Genomic DNA, 11,597 nt, shown 5'->3' with positions numbered 1-11,597 from the left:
CAGGAGGAGAAGCTTGACGAGGCTGCTTTTTGAGAAGAGGCGGGGGGAAGAATGCCATCCCCACACACCGGCACAGATGGACGCCTGGCTGGATGCCAGGTGGGTGGGAGGCAGGCAGAAGCGGCCAAGGGAGAGCTGCCTCGGTTGGGGGCGAGGGGAGTACAAGGGAAACTTTTGGGGTGAAGGGGGGCGAATCACCCTGTGGCTGGAAGTCGCCTGAGAGCAGGTGACGCCGCACGGCTGACTGGGGGGGGGCGAAGAGAGGCGGGCTGGCGCGTCGCTGCTGATCCTGACTGCACCAGCCAAGCCCCCCAGGGAGCAGAGGATCGGGAGGTGAGGGTGGGGCTGCGTCTCGCTTCCGAGTGATGTGCAACGCGTGCGCGCTTCGCGCGTGTGCGCGCACACACTCCAGGCCCCCTCCCTTTCCCCAGGGCCCCCCCAGAAGGAAGGGGTTAGCTACGGCCCTGAATGGGTTTGATTGGACATTATGTATTGATTGTGATTGGATGTAACATACCTAATGTGATTGGTTGTTTTGAAACATTGTAGGTGTGGCTATCTCAGCCGAAGTGTATATAAGTTGCCGTTTAGCCTATGGAAGTTGTCTAGCTGGTCTAGCACCTACAAGGCTGAGCCTTCATGCTGTTATCACTGAAATAAAGCTGAAATCACTTGTTGAACTGTTCCTCCGAGTTAAGTGTCATACTTAACACAATGTATGTATGGTTTAAATTGTCACCTATTCTGTGCCTTAAAGCAAAATAGATTAGAGCCAGCAGCTACAGGTAGGTTAGAAATGTAGATAGATAAGCAGATAAACATGCATGCTAGTATGGGAATTATTCCCCAAGCCCCTGTCTAGTTCAGTCATGTGGACAGCAGTCCCTTGGAAATCAATGGATGCTTAACTACATACTAGATTATGGACTAAGTCTGCTAATGTTGAGAAAAGTTCCTGTTTGCCTTTTTCAATAGTAAGAGCCAGCTTTAATATGGGGGGAATCTTGTATTTCAAAGAAGACATTTTTCATAAAAGGAAACCATCACTACTTTTTCTAATTCAGCTTGTTCCAGTTTCTCCCCACTGTAAATGAGACAGTTGTTACATTTTCCTAGCATATAAGAAGGCTTCCCAAAAGTACAGATCTCACTTTAGGGAGGCATGGAAATTGTGATGTAACAGCAATGGTACTTTTTAAGACTTCATGTTTTGCTCTTTTCATTCGTATCTAATTATAAACCCGGTGAAGTCCAACTTGGAGATCTCCCTCTCATTAGAAAAGTCGGCCTTTTCGATGTGAGAGCTGGGGCATCCCACACTGGATAGCCAGGCTTTCCTTTAAGGAGAAAAGAAGAGGGGCAGTAGAGAAGAATCCTGTAATATTTGTTATGTAATATTCATTCTGCTGACACACTTTGGTGTATTTAACGGTGTTCTTTTCTACTTCTATAAAGTTGAACAGTCTTCTTCTGCAGTGCCGAATGTTGTTTTCCAGCCTGCTCCTTTATGCTAGGGTAGCAGCTCCTAAAATCATGCCTTAGGTAACTAGCACTGGAGCTGGCTGCAGATGTTAACCCCATGCAAGCTCTGGTACAACCTAGAGAGTGGTGTTTTGCCATGGTGCGTTCCTGGCCAATGTGAGCTCCGATGGGATTTGCAAAAGACTTTGAGGGAGAAGCCCTGTGTATTGAGCCGCCTTCCCCTGCCCATCACGGACCCCGACCCTGCCCCGGTTCATCAGGTCGCCCTTCTGGAGTCGCTTCTGGAGCAGCCAGTCCATGTGTGGGAGGTGGCATGGCACATGGACTGGGACTGGGTCCTCTGCCCTGTTCTGGACTGGGTGAGGCGGGCCAAAGGGGGGCCGAATTTACAGTTTTTTTCTCCTGCAAAGACAAACTATCGTCCCACAAGGGCTGTCTGATGTGGGGAGGCTGAGTGGTCATTCCAGAGCCTCTACAAAGCCGGGTCCTCACAGCGCTCCACAAAAACCACCTGGGGATCGTCCGGATGAAGGCGCTGGCAAGGAGTTATGTCTGGTGGCCATGATTAGACCAAGACATTGAGGACACTGTAAAGCACTGTACGAAATGCCAGGAGACATGGCCCATGCCCCCCAAATTTGCCGGTGCGCCCCTGGGAATCGTCCCACAGGCCCTGGGCCAGGTTACACCTGGATTTCGCGGGCCCATTCCAGGGCCAGCTGTTCTTTATCCTGGTAGATTCCTACAGCAAATGGCTGGAGGTGGTCCCAGTTCCCTCCACCTCCTCACGGTCTGCCATCTGGGCCATGTGGAGGATCTTCAGTGCTCAAGGCATCCCGGACTCCTTGGTGACCAACAACGGCTCGGCTTTCACATCCAAGGAATTTCAGACCTTCACTGAGTACTACGGCATCCACCACATCAGGTCGGCCCCCTTCAATAATGAACGGGCAAGCAGAACGGATGGTACGAACCACCAAAGAAGCGCTCCAGTGGATGGATACTAGGGACTGGGAGTACAAGTTGGCGGCATTTCTCTTTGGTCAACGGACAACACCCCACACCGCCATGGGTCATAGCCCCGTGGAACTGCTCCTGGGCCGCTGCTTGACCACCAGGCTGGATCGCCTCCACCCAAACCGGGCACCTGAAACAGAACCCATTCCCAAGATGCAGGAGGCTTCACACGGGTTCTTCCCGGAGGACCCAGTTTACGCGTGCAACTACACACGGGGCCCACCATGGATCCCACTCAGGTAGTAAGGGTGACAGGACCTCGGTCCTACGAGGTCTCCTGCGAAGACGGCCAAGTCCTCCGGAGGCACACTGACCAGCTATGCTGGAGAGTTTTGCCCCTGGATCTGGAGGATGGGGACTACGAGGAACGTGACACCCAGGAGGCTGCAACGCACTCGCCACTCAAGGACTCGCCAGCCTTAGCGGATGCTTTGCCCGGACCAAGCACCAAGGAATTAACACCGGACAGGGAGCTCGCCCCACGGAGACCCCCGCCAACTGAGACACCACTGACAACTCCGGTCAGTGCAACCCCGGGCACATCAGAACCAGTTCCCATGGCAGCTCCTGAGCTTCGCTGCTCCGCTAGGGAGCGAAAAGCGTCAGCCTATCTTAGAGACTATATGTGTGTGTGTGCTTTGGACCAAGGGGGGAGGGGTGTTATGTATTGAAGTCAACCGCGTGCAAGGCCGGGCCTCCATGCGGTCGTGCAAAACCACCGAGCTTCGCATCCAAGAACAATGGCCCAAGTGGATCCTGGCCCCTGGCTATCCGAGGGCTAGGATCCTAGCGAGGACCTATGGAATGCCTGGCTAATGTAAATAACCTATCACTGGTGTGGGGTGTGTTTTGGGTGTGGGTTTACTGGGAATATAAGCTGGCCTGTGAGCCGGTACTTTCGTCTTGTTCTTCACCTTAAATAAAAGTATGAGCTGAAATCACTGCATCAGTCTCAGTACTTTTCAGACTCAGTTTTGGCTTCTTACACAGCAGCACCCTTTGGGCTATTTATTAGTATATAGGACAAGCAGAGCAAAGCAAGCTCTCCCCCATGTTTTATGACCAGGAAGAAAAGCAGCTGATCCATAAAGACAAAACTGTTTTTGATTGATATAAAAGGTAAAGGTTCCCTTGCTCGAAAGCCAGTCAAATTCGACTCTAGGGTTGTGGTGCTCATCTCCGTTTCAAAGCTGAAGAGCCAGTGCTGTCCGAAGACGTTTCCGTGGTCATGTGGCCAGCATGACTAAACACCAAGGCGCATGGAACGCTGTTACCTTCCCACTGAAGTGGTACCTGTTTATCTACTTGCAATTTCTTGCTTTCTTTCTTTTCTTTTTTTAAAGCTCCCGGAGGGGATTTTTTTATTTTTTTATAATACTACACAAACTACAAAGAAAAAAAAGGAGGGGGAACTACAACTAGGGAGAAAGGAAAGTAACCCACAATATACTAAAAGCCCAAGAGTAGGAGATCATTACCCTGTTAAACTACGGTTAGTAATAAAAAAGCTGTTATTAAACAATATACTTTGTGAGATCCTGTCTTACTAAGCTTATGTGTTAGTTTATTACTTGTTATGAGAAGATTTCCAGAGCACCTCCTCCAGCTCACTTCATAAAGGCAATTTTCAGAGTCCTTCTGCCTTTACATCTACACTAATTCTCTCTAAAATCTTGATGGCTTCTTAGACGTTCACTCGAAATTCTGCAGCCTAGTCTTCCTCTGTGTCCAAAGGGATAAAACCGCCAGTCTTGAGCCTCTTCCTCTTTGGTCTCATCCTCAGGGCCCAGTGGCATCTCAAAGGCTTCTCGATCTTGAGGGCAGATTCAAACTCTTTTCTATCAGCCGGGTTTAAGATGACACTTTCTAAAAACACCTGCAAGGAAGGAGTTAAATCCTTGTAAATCTTTTCTGTTTCTCTCATGCTTTTCCTCCTTGTCTCTTTGAGATCGCTGTTAGTTTTAGTGTCCATCTCTTTTGCTTTGACAGCCCTCTGTTCCATTTTTTCTGCTATTGTTGCCAACTGCAGCTGCCGGGACACGTTGATTTTTCTTGGCAAGCTTATTTATTTATTTATTTATTTATTTATTTATTTATTTATTTATTTATTTATTTATTTATTTATTTATTTATTTATTTATTTATTTATTTTGATATTTCCCCAGTTCAGTCGGGCGACATCTACCCCCCTCAATAATGAGGTAGATGGATGATGACATGGCGGCGGCTCCTACTCAAAGGCCTGGCAGAAGAGCTCCGTCTTACAGGCCCTGCGGAACTGTACAAGGTCCCGCAGGGCCCGGATCTCCTCCGGGAGCTCATTCCACCAGGTAGGAGCCGCCACCGAAAACGCCCTAGCTTTAGTGTGGGCAAACTTCACGACTCGGGGGCCTGGAACTTCCAGGCGGTGGGAATTCCCCGATTGTAGTGCTCTTGAGGGAACATACAGGAAGAGGCGGTCCCTTAGGTAGGCCGGACCCTGGCCATTCAGGGCTTTAAAGGTGAGCACCAGCACTTTGAAGAGAATCCGGTATGCTATTGGCAGCCAGTGCAGCACTTGCACCACAGGCCGGATGTGGTCCCGCATGGAGAGGCCCATCAACAGCCTAGCTGCAGCATTCTGCACTAGCTGCAGCTTCCGAATTTGCGACAGAGGCAGCCCCAAGTAGAGAGTGTTACAGTAGTCCAGCCTCGAGGTGACCATCGCATGGATCACAGTGGCCAGGTCTTTGCGGTTGAGGTAGGGAACCAACTGCAGGGCTTTCGAACTACTAGGTTGGCAGGAGCTGTAACTAGAGACGGGAGCTCACTGAAAGATTTATATCCACACCTTTAGGCTGGAGGTGGCTTGATAGAAAAGAGTATAAAACAATCACACTTAAAAAAATCCAGGATACACACACATAAAGCAATACAAAACTGTCACTGACTGTGGTAAACATTCATAATCACAGTAACATGAGGCATAGGGTTGCCAGCCAATGGTTAACTAGCACCTGCTTGGAGACTGGGGGGACAGGGACACGGTAGCCATTAAATTTCTGCTGAATCTTAGAGTGGCATGATGTTACTTCCGGGTTTGTTATGGAAATGACATTATGCCCTCAGCACAACAGCATGTTTTTGTCTTATCCCCCCCCCAGCCTACCAACTGCCAGTGGGAGTTGGGGCTCAAAGCAGGGGATACCCACTGGGAGTGGGAACATGTCAACCCTACTAAGGCCTTATAATTCCTGTGCAAGTTCATGAGGTACACTAATGTATCTCCTCAAGCAGTTCATTTCACAAAACTGTACAACTGAAAAAGACCCTTCTTGATTTCTTTCATGGGGGTGTGTGATTTTAAACAGGATAGAACTTACAGATCATAATAAATATGTGTGTGTGTCTTTGGGGGGAAGAGTTCACAAGAAAAGTGTCTTTCTGATATATACAAATACTAGACTGTGAGACCCTTTTCAGGTCAACACCAGCATCTTGAACTGGGTGACTTAGTGAGTACAACTAACACTCAAACCTGCCGTATACTGACCATCAAGGTCAGCATTGTCTATTCAGACTGCAGTGGCTCTCCAGGTGGAAGTCTTTTATATCACCTTCTATGTGGTACTTTTAAGTGGAGATGCAAAAGACTGAACCCAGGACCAGCCCTCATCCCAAGCAAATGCTCCACCACTGAGCCACTGTCCCTCCCCAAACAATGAAATAAGCACTCCCAGTTTAATGGTGTGTGTGTGTGGGGGGCTGACAGTATTAAATGGGAAGGCCCGGAGCTGGCTGTTATGCTGCATATTCTTGTCTGCATAATGTCTGAGATTCAATCTCCACTTAAAAGTTCTAAGCTTGCAGGGAAAAGCCTTTTGCTGAGGTCACAGACAGTCATTACCAAGCAAAGTAGACAATACTGGCCTAGGTGGACCAATAGTTCAACTTCTATAAAACAGAACCACTTATTTCATAACTGGGTGCAACCTGCCTTCTATTAAACCAAATTTTGCTTTACACATTAGTCTCCATAGATGTAATTGACCCCTCTCTGCAAATGAAGATGCTCTGGAAATAAGATAGGTCTTAAAAACTGAACAAAGATAAATTATGGTTGGCTTTGAAATGTTTGGAAGGGTCAACACAATAAGTATTAAGTATCAGAAAGCCAATAAGAGTAAAATACATGTTATGAAATTCAACACTAAAAGGTTAGGAAATGCCAAAATTCTGCTCAACCTTTTTTAAAATAGAAATCTAACATAAGCATAATACATAATAAAACCTGTTCCAGTAAGCTATTACCTAAAACAAATTGTTAAAATTCAACTTTCAAACAATCCATTCCAAAACAGAGCTATATGACAATTATTCTGATTTCAGCTATTGTACAAAAGATAACCAAATCTCTTCCCTATATCTGATGTTCCTAAAATGTTGTAAGGCAGTCCCTTTGATCATCTTAAGTCCTAAGTAGCACTCAAGACCTGGTGAGAGATGTAAAAGTGATTGTACCACTTGGGAACAGTGATCATAATGTTATTGAGTTCAACATTTGTATAAATAGGGTACTGGTCAAGAAGACTGACACAACCACTTTTAACTTTAAAAAGGGTAACTTCTCTGATATGAGGGGACATGTGGGGAGGAAACTGAAAGGAAAAGTAGAAAGGGTCAAAACCATAGGGGAAGCTTGGAAACTATTTAAAACTACGATCCTAGAAGCTCAAAAAATATATATTCCGCAGGTTAGGAAAGGCACAAACAGGTATAGGAAAAAGCCTACATGGTTAACAAACAAAGTAATGGAAGCTGTAAAAGGTAAAAAGGATTCCTTTAAGCAGTGGAAAGCTAGTCACAGTGAGGCTGATAAAACGGAACACAGGCTATGGCAAATAAAATGCAAGTCTGTGGTCAGGCAGGCAAAAAGGGAATATGAGGAGCATATAGCAAAAAACATAAAGACCAACAATAAAACTTTCTTCAAATACATTAGAAGCAGGAAACCAGCCAGGGAGGCAGTGGGGCCCTTGGATGACCAAGGGGTAAAAGGAGTACTGAAGGATGATAGGGAAATGGCTGAGAAGCTAAATGCATCTTTTGCCTCTGTCTTCACTGTGGAAGATGAGAGGTGCTTGCCCACTCCAGAGCCGCTGAGTTCGGGAGGGGTGTTGAAAGACCTGAGTCAGATTGAGGTGACGAGAGAGGAGGTCCTAAAACTGATAGACAACTTAAAAACTGATAAATCACCAGGCCCAGATGGCATACATCCGAGAGTTCTGAAAGAACTCAAATGTGAACTTGTAGATCTCCTGACAAAGATATGTAATCTTTCCTTAAAATCTGCCTCCATTCCTGAGGACTGGAAGGTAGCTAATGTACTTGGACTGCAAATACTGATCCCACTTCTTTGTTGGGGTCAAACAAATCATTCAAAGAAGGAAAATTCTATAGACTTTTTCATGTGAGCAGATGTGCAAAGAACATTCAACAGATAAACATATCCTCCGATATATATAATTCTGTTTTGGTCATGGACTCCCCTGAACATTCCAACACGCTCCAAAATCAGTTCGCTCTCTGATCTGTCATTCAGATGGTCTCCCTATCCACTGGCTGCTTTGCCTGAGTCCTGCCTCCAACATTCTAAACAGTCCTCTCCCCCCCCCACAGTTAGTCAGAACACAGAGGTCATTTGCATATGTGGCCTGATTCGTCTTTGCCTTGGAACACAGAGGTCATTTGCATATGCGGCCTCACTGGCCTTTCCCTCTAACATTCTAAACAGTTTGCTGTTGATGTTCTGAGGTAAAATAAATTTCCCCTTAGTGTCTGTTGGGGGAAACCATGGTTGCAAATCTCCAGGTGAAGGCTAAAGATCACTCAGAATTACAACTGCTTTCCAGATGGCAGAGATCAGTTCCCCTGGAGAAAATGGTGGACTCTGTGTCCTTATATCCTGCTGAGATGGCCCCTGTATGACAACCACTGTGATGTAGCAGTCAGGGCTTCAGCTATTAAAACTGATGTCCAGATGACCCAGATCAGTTCTCTTGAAGACAATGGCTGCTTTGGGCAGTAGATTCTATGGCTTTATACTCTGCTGAGGTCCCTCCCCACTGCAAACCCTGCCCTCCCCAGGCTCTACCCCTCACATCTACAGGTATTTCCCAACCCAGAGTTGGCAACCATGTAATCGGCTATGGAACTACTTTCCAGACCCTTGGAACCCAGAAAACATGACACAGGAGGAGGTGCTTTTCTACCTTAGCTACCACTGCATAACACCCCCCTCCCCCTCAAAAAATAAGTCAGAGGTGGAGAGAACCGTATCTGTTACCATGAGGCTGTCCTCCCATTCTACCCACTTGGGGCAGCAAAATGACTTGAGACAGCCCTGCCTTAAAGCTAAGTAGAAAGAAAGAAACATAGCTTGCCTCCCTCCGTTTTCCGCTTCCCTCTGCCACCCCACCAGCCACAGTCGGGACACTCATCTGGAGCTTCCTTCTAGATCTCGTTGTAGTTCTTCCCACAACAGGCATTACTCCTAGTTTACAATAAATATTATGGCAGCCTCTGACAATGGTATTTAAAAAAAAACAAAAACCACAATCTAACAATACATTAAAAGACACACCAAAGAGCACTGAGTTTACTCCCTGCTTCAGTTATTGGTCCTTCCCTCTGAACTCTCCGTATCTTGGACTGTGGCTACAGTTTCTCCCTAGCATTTCAATTCCGGCATTTCCCTGGCCTTCCTTTGGGATGTCCCCAATCACAAAGAGAAACCAGGGTTAAAAAGGAACTAACAATGTTGTCCTCTAGGGTGAAGTCTTGCTTGTTCAAGCAGAAGGCATCCATCTGCTAGTGCTCAAAAGGTAACTTTCTGTCCGCCTCTGCTACCCTACCATGGTAACCTAATTCACCTGTTTGAAAAATGGTTAGCTAGTGTTAAGGCTGTCATGTCTCCCCCTTGTAAATTTTCAAGGAATCCTATGATGTAACACTATTTGAGGCTTATTAATGAGTACAAGGGATCCATATACCTCTGGGTGACCCAGGAACCCATCAAGAGGTTAACAACTTCTTTGGGTAGTGAAGGGCAGGGTATAAATCCAAATTCCTCCTCCTCCTTCTCCTCTTCTTCTTCCTCCTCCTCTTCCTTTTAGAAAGGCTGAAAAAGCAGATGGAGCCACTGTGGAACTACCATGCATTGCAAGGTACAGTATGTTTGCTGAAATGCATTCAGCTTGGAAAGACCTTCCCCAAAATAATTCCACACACCTCAAGGATTTTATTTACTTATGATTCCTCCCCATCTTCCCAGGAGTGTGGGGCAGCCTACATGGCTCTCCTTTCCCCTACTTTCATCCTCACAATAACCCTGGAATATGTCAGGCTGAGAAAATGATTGGCCCAAGCACAAAAGGCATACTTATTCCTGTAGAAGTGATTGTCCATTTGTGTTTATGGAAGATAGGAGAAGGCCAAACTCCCTTTTCCTGGTGAGCCCAGTTCTTCCCACCTTACAGTCTCTTTATGTTGTGCTGTGTCTACTCCTCTCAGAAGAGATCTACTCTGAGATCTCTTTTCTTGGACACCCTAGACTTCAACATTTATTTATTTATAGTCTGCCTTTCTTGGAGGGACTCAAGGCAGATTACACATAGTGAGTCAGTACAATCAACAAAATGGACATTCAGTAATGAATGCTGTGACAGATTGCACAGAAAAGCAGGCTTTTTAAGATGTTGCTAGAGTCAGAGAGTCAGGGAGTTCAAGAGTAAATCTTCCCAGCCACTATGGGATGGATTAAGGAATGGATTAATCTGCAAGATGAAAGATGCTTAAAATTAGAGGGGCATGATCTACCCATGGGATGGCATGCCTACATCTAGTACGGTAAAGATGTATCACAACAACATTTCAAAAATCATATTATACGAACAGCTCTACTTAATGTATGGAAAATTATAAAAGAAAAATTCTATGTCAAGACTCCAAAATGGGTCTCACCTCTGTAGGCGTTCATAAAGCCAACTTTGCGAACTAATTATAATAAGGAAACATATGACAGGTTGCTAGACTCTTCAAATACCGGTAATCTAAAATCAGAAACAGACTTACAAGCACAATGCAATTTAAAATTGTCTTGGTGGGAAAGGACACAATTAAAATCAAGGTACCAAAAAGACTCAAAAATAGTATTCTATGTGGATAAGAACGAGTTAGATAAAATTTGGTTGTCTTCCAATGACAAAATGATCCAGAAGTTATATAAAGTCTTACTGGAAGAATGTATGAGAGAAGAAACAACGAAGAATAGTATAGCTGCTTGAACAAGAGATATAGGTTACGAAATCCAAATGGATAAATGGCTAAAGATGTGGAAACTAACTAAAGTTATGAGGGCGACTAGCTTTAAAGAAAATGTGTTTAAAATGTATCACAGATGGTACTGGCCACCAGAAAGAATAGCCAAATGTTATGCTAACTGTTCCAACATTTGTTGGAAATGTAAAACAAGTGTTGGAACATTTTATCACATGTGGTGGCGGTGTCCAAAAATACAAAAATACTGGATATTCATTCAGAAAATAATACAAGAAATGTTTAAAGTGAAACTGGAGCTAGTACCAGAAATATTCCTGCTCAATATACTTCCAGAACACATCAGTTATAATGATAAATTTGTAATACTATATACAATAACGGCAGCGAGGATACTATGGGCAAAGTACTGGAAGCAAGATAGCACCCCGAAACAAGAAGAAGTAATAGAGAAACTGATGGAGGTAGCACAAATAGATAAACTGAACTTAATGTTACAGGGGGAAAAGGAAGAAATTTTTCTAAAGCGATGGATGGGAATGTACAGGTGGTTAGAAAACGGATAAATGACTCTAATTTGTATGTATATCAGAGAACTAACGATGTATAAAAATCAATAAATAAAATATATATTTTTTTAAAAAGAGTAAATCTTCCCTGTAAACCTGTACTATCTGAAGAAAGAAATCTAGAAACATCAATAAGAACAGTGTTAGTGCTGAATTATACTAAACAAAGTACCTCTCAAAGAAAGATATAGAAAGCCTTGGAACAAAACTACA

The sequence above is a fragment of the Gekko japonicus genome, unplaced genomic scaffold, assembly GCF_001447785.1.
Source record: "Gekko japonicus isolate JY-2015 unplaced genomic scaffold, Gekko_japonicus_V1.1 scaffold261, whole genome shotgun sequence".
Lineage (NCBI taxonomy): Eukaryota > Metazoa > Chordata > Lepidosauria > Squamata > Gekkonidae > Gekko > Gekko japonicus.
The sequence above is the reverse complement of the archived record's forward strand: the minus strand, read 5'-3'. Positions refer to the sequence as shown.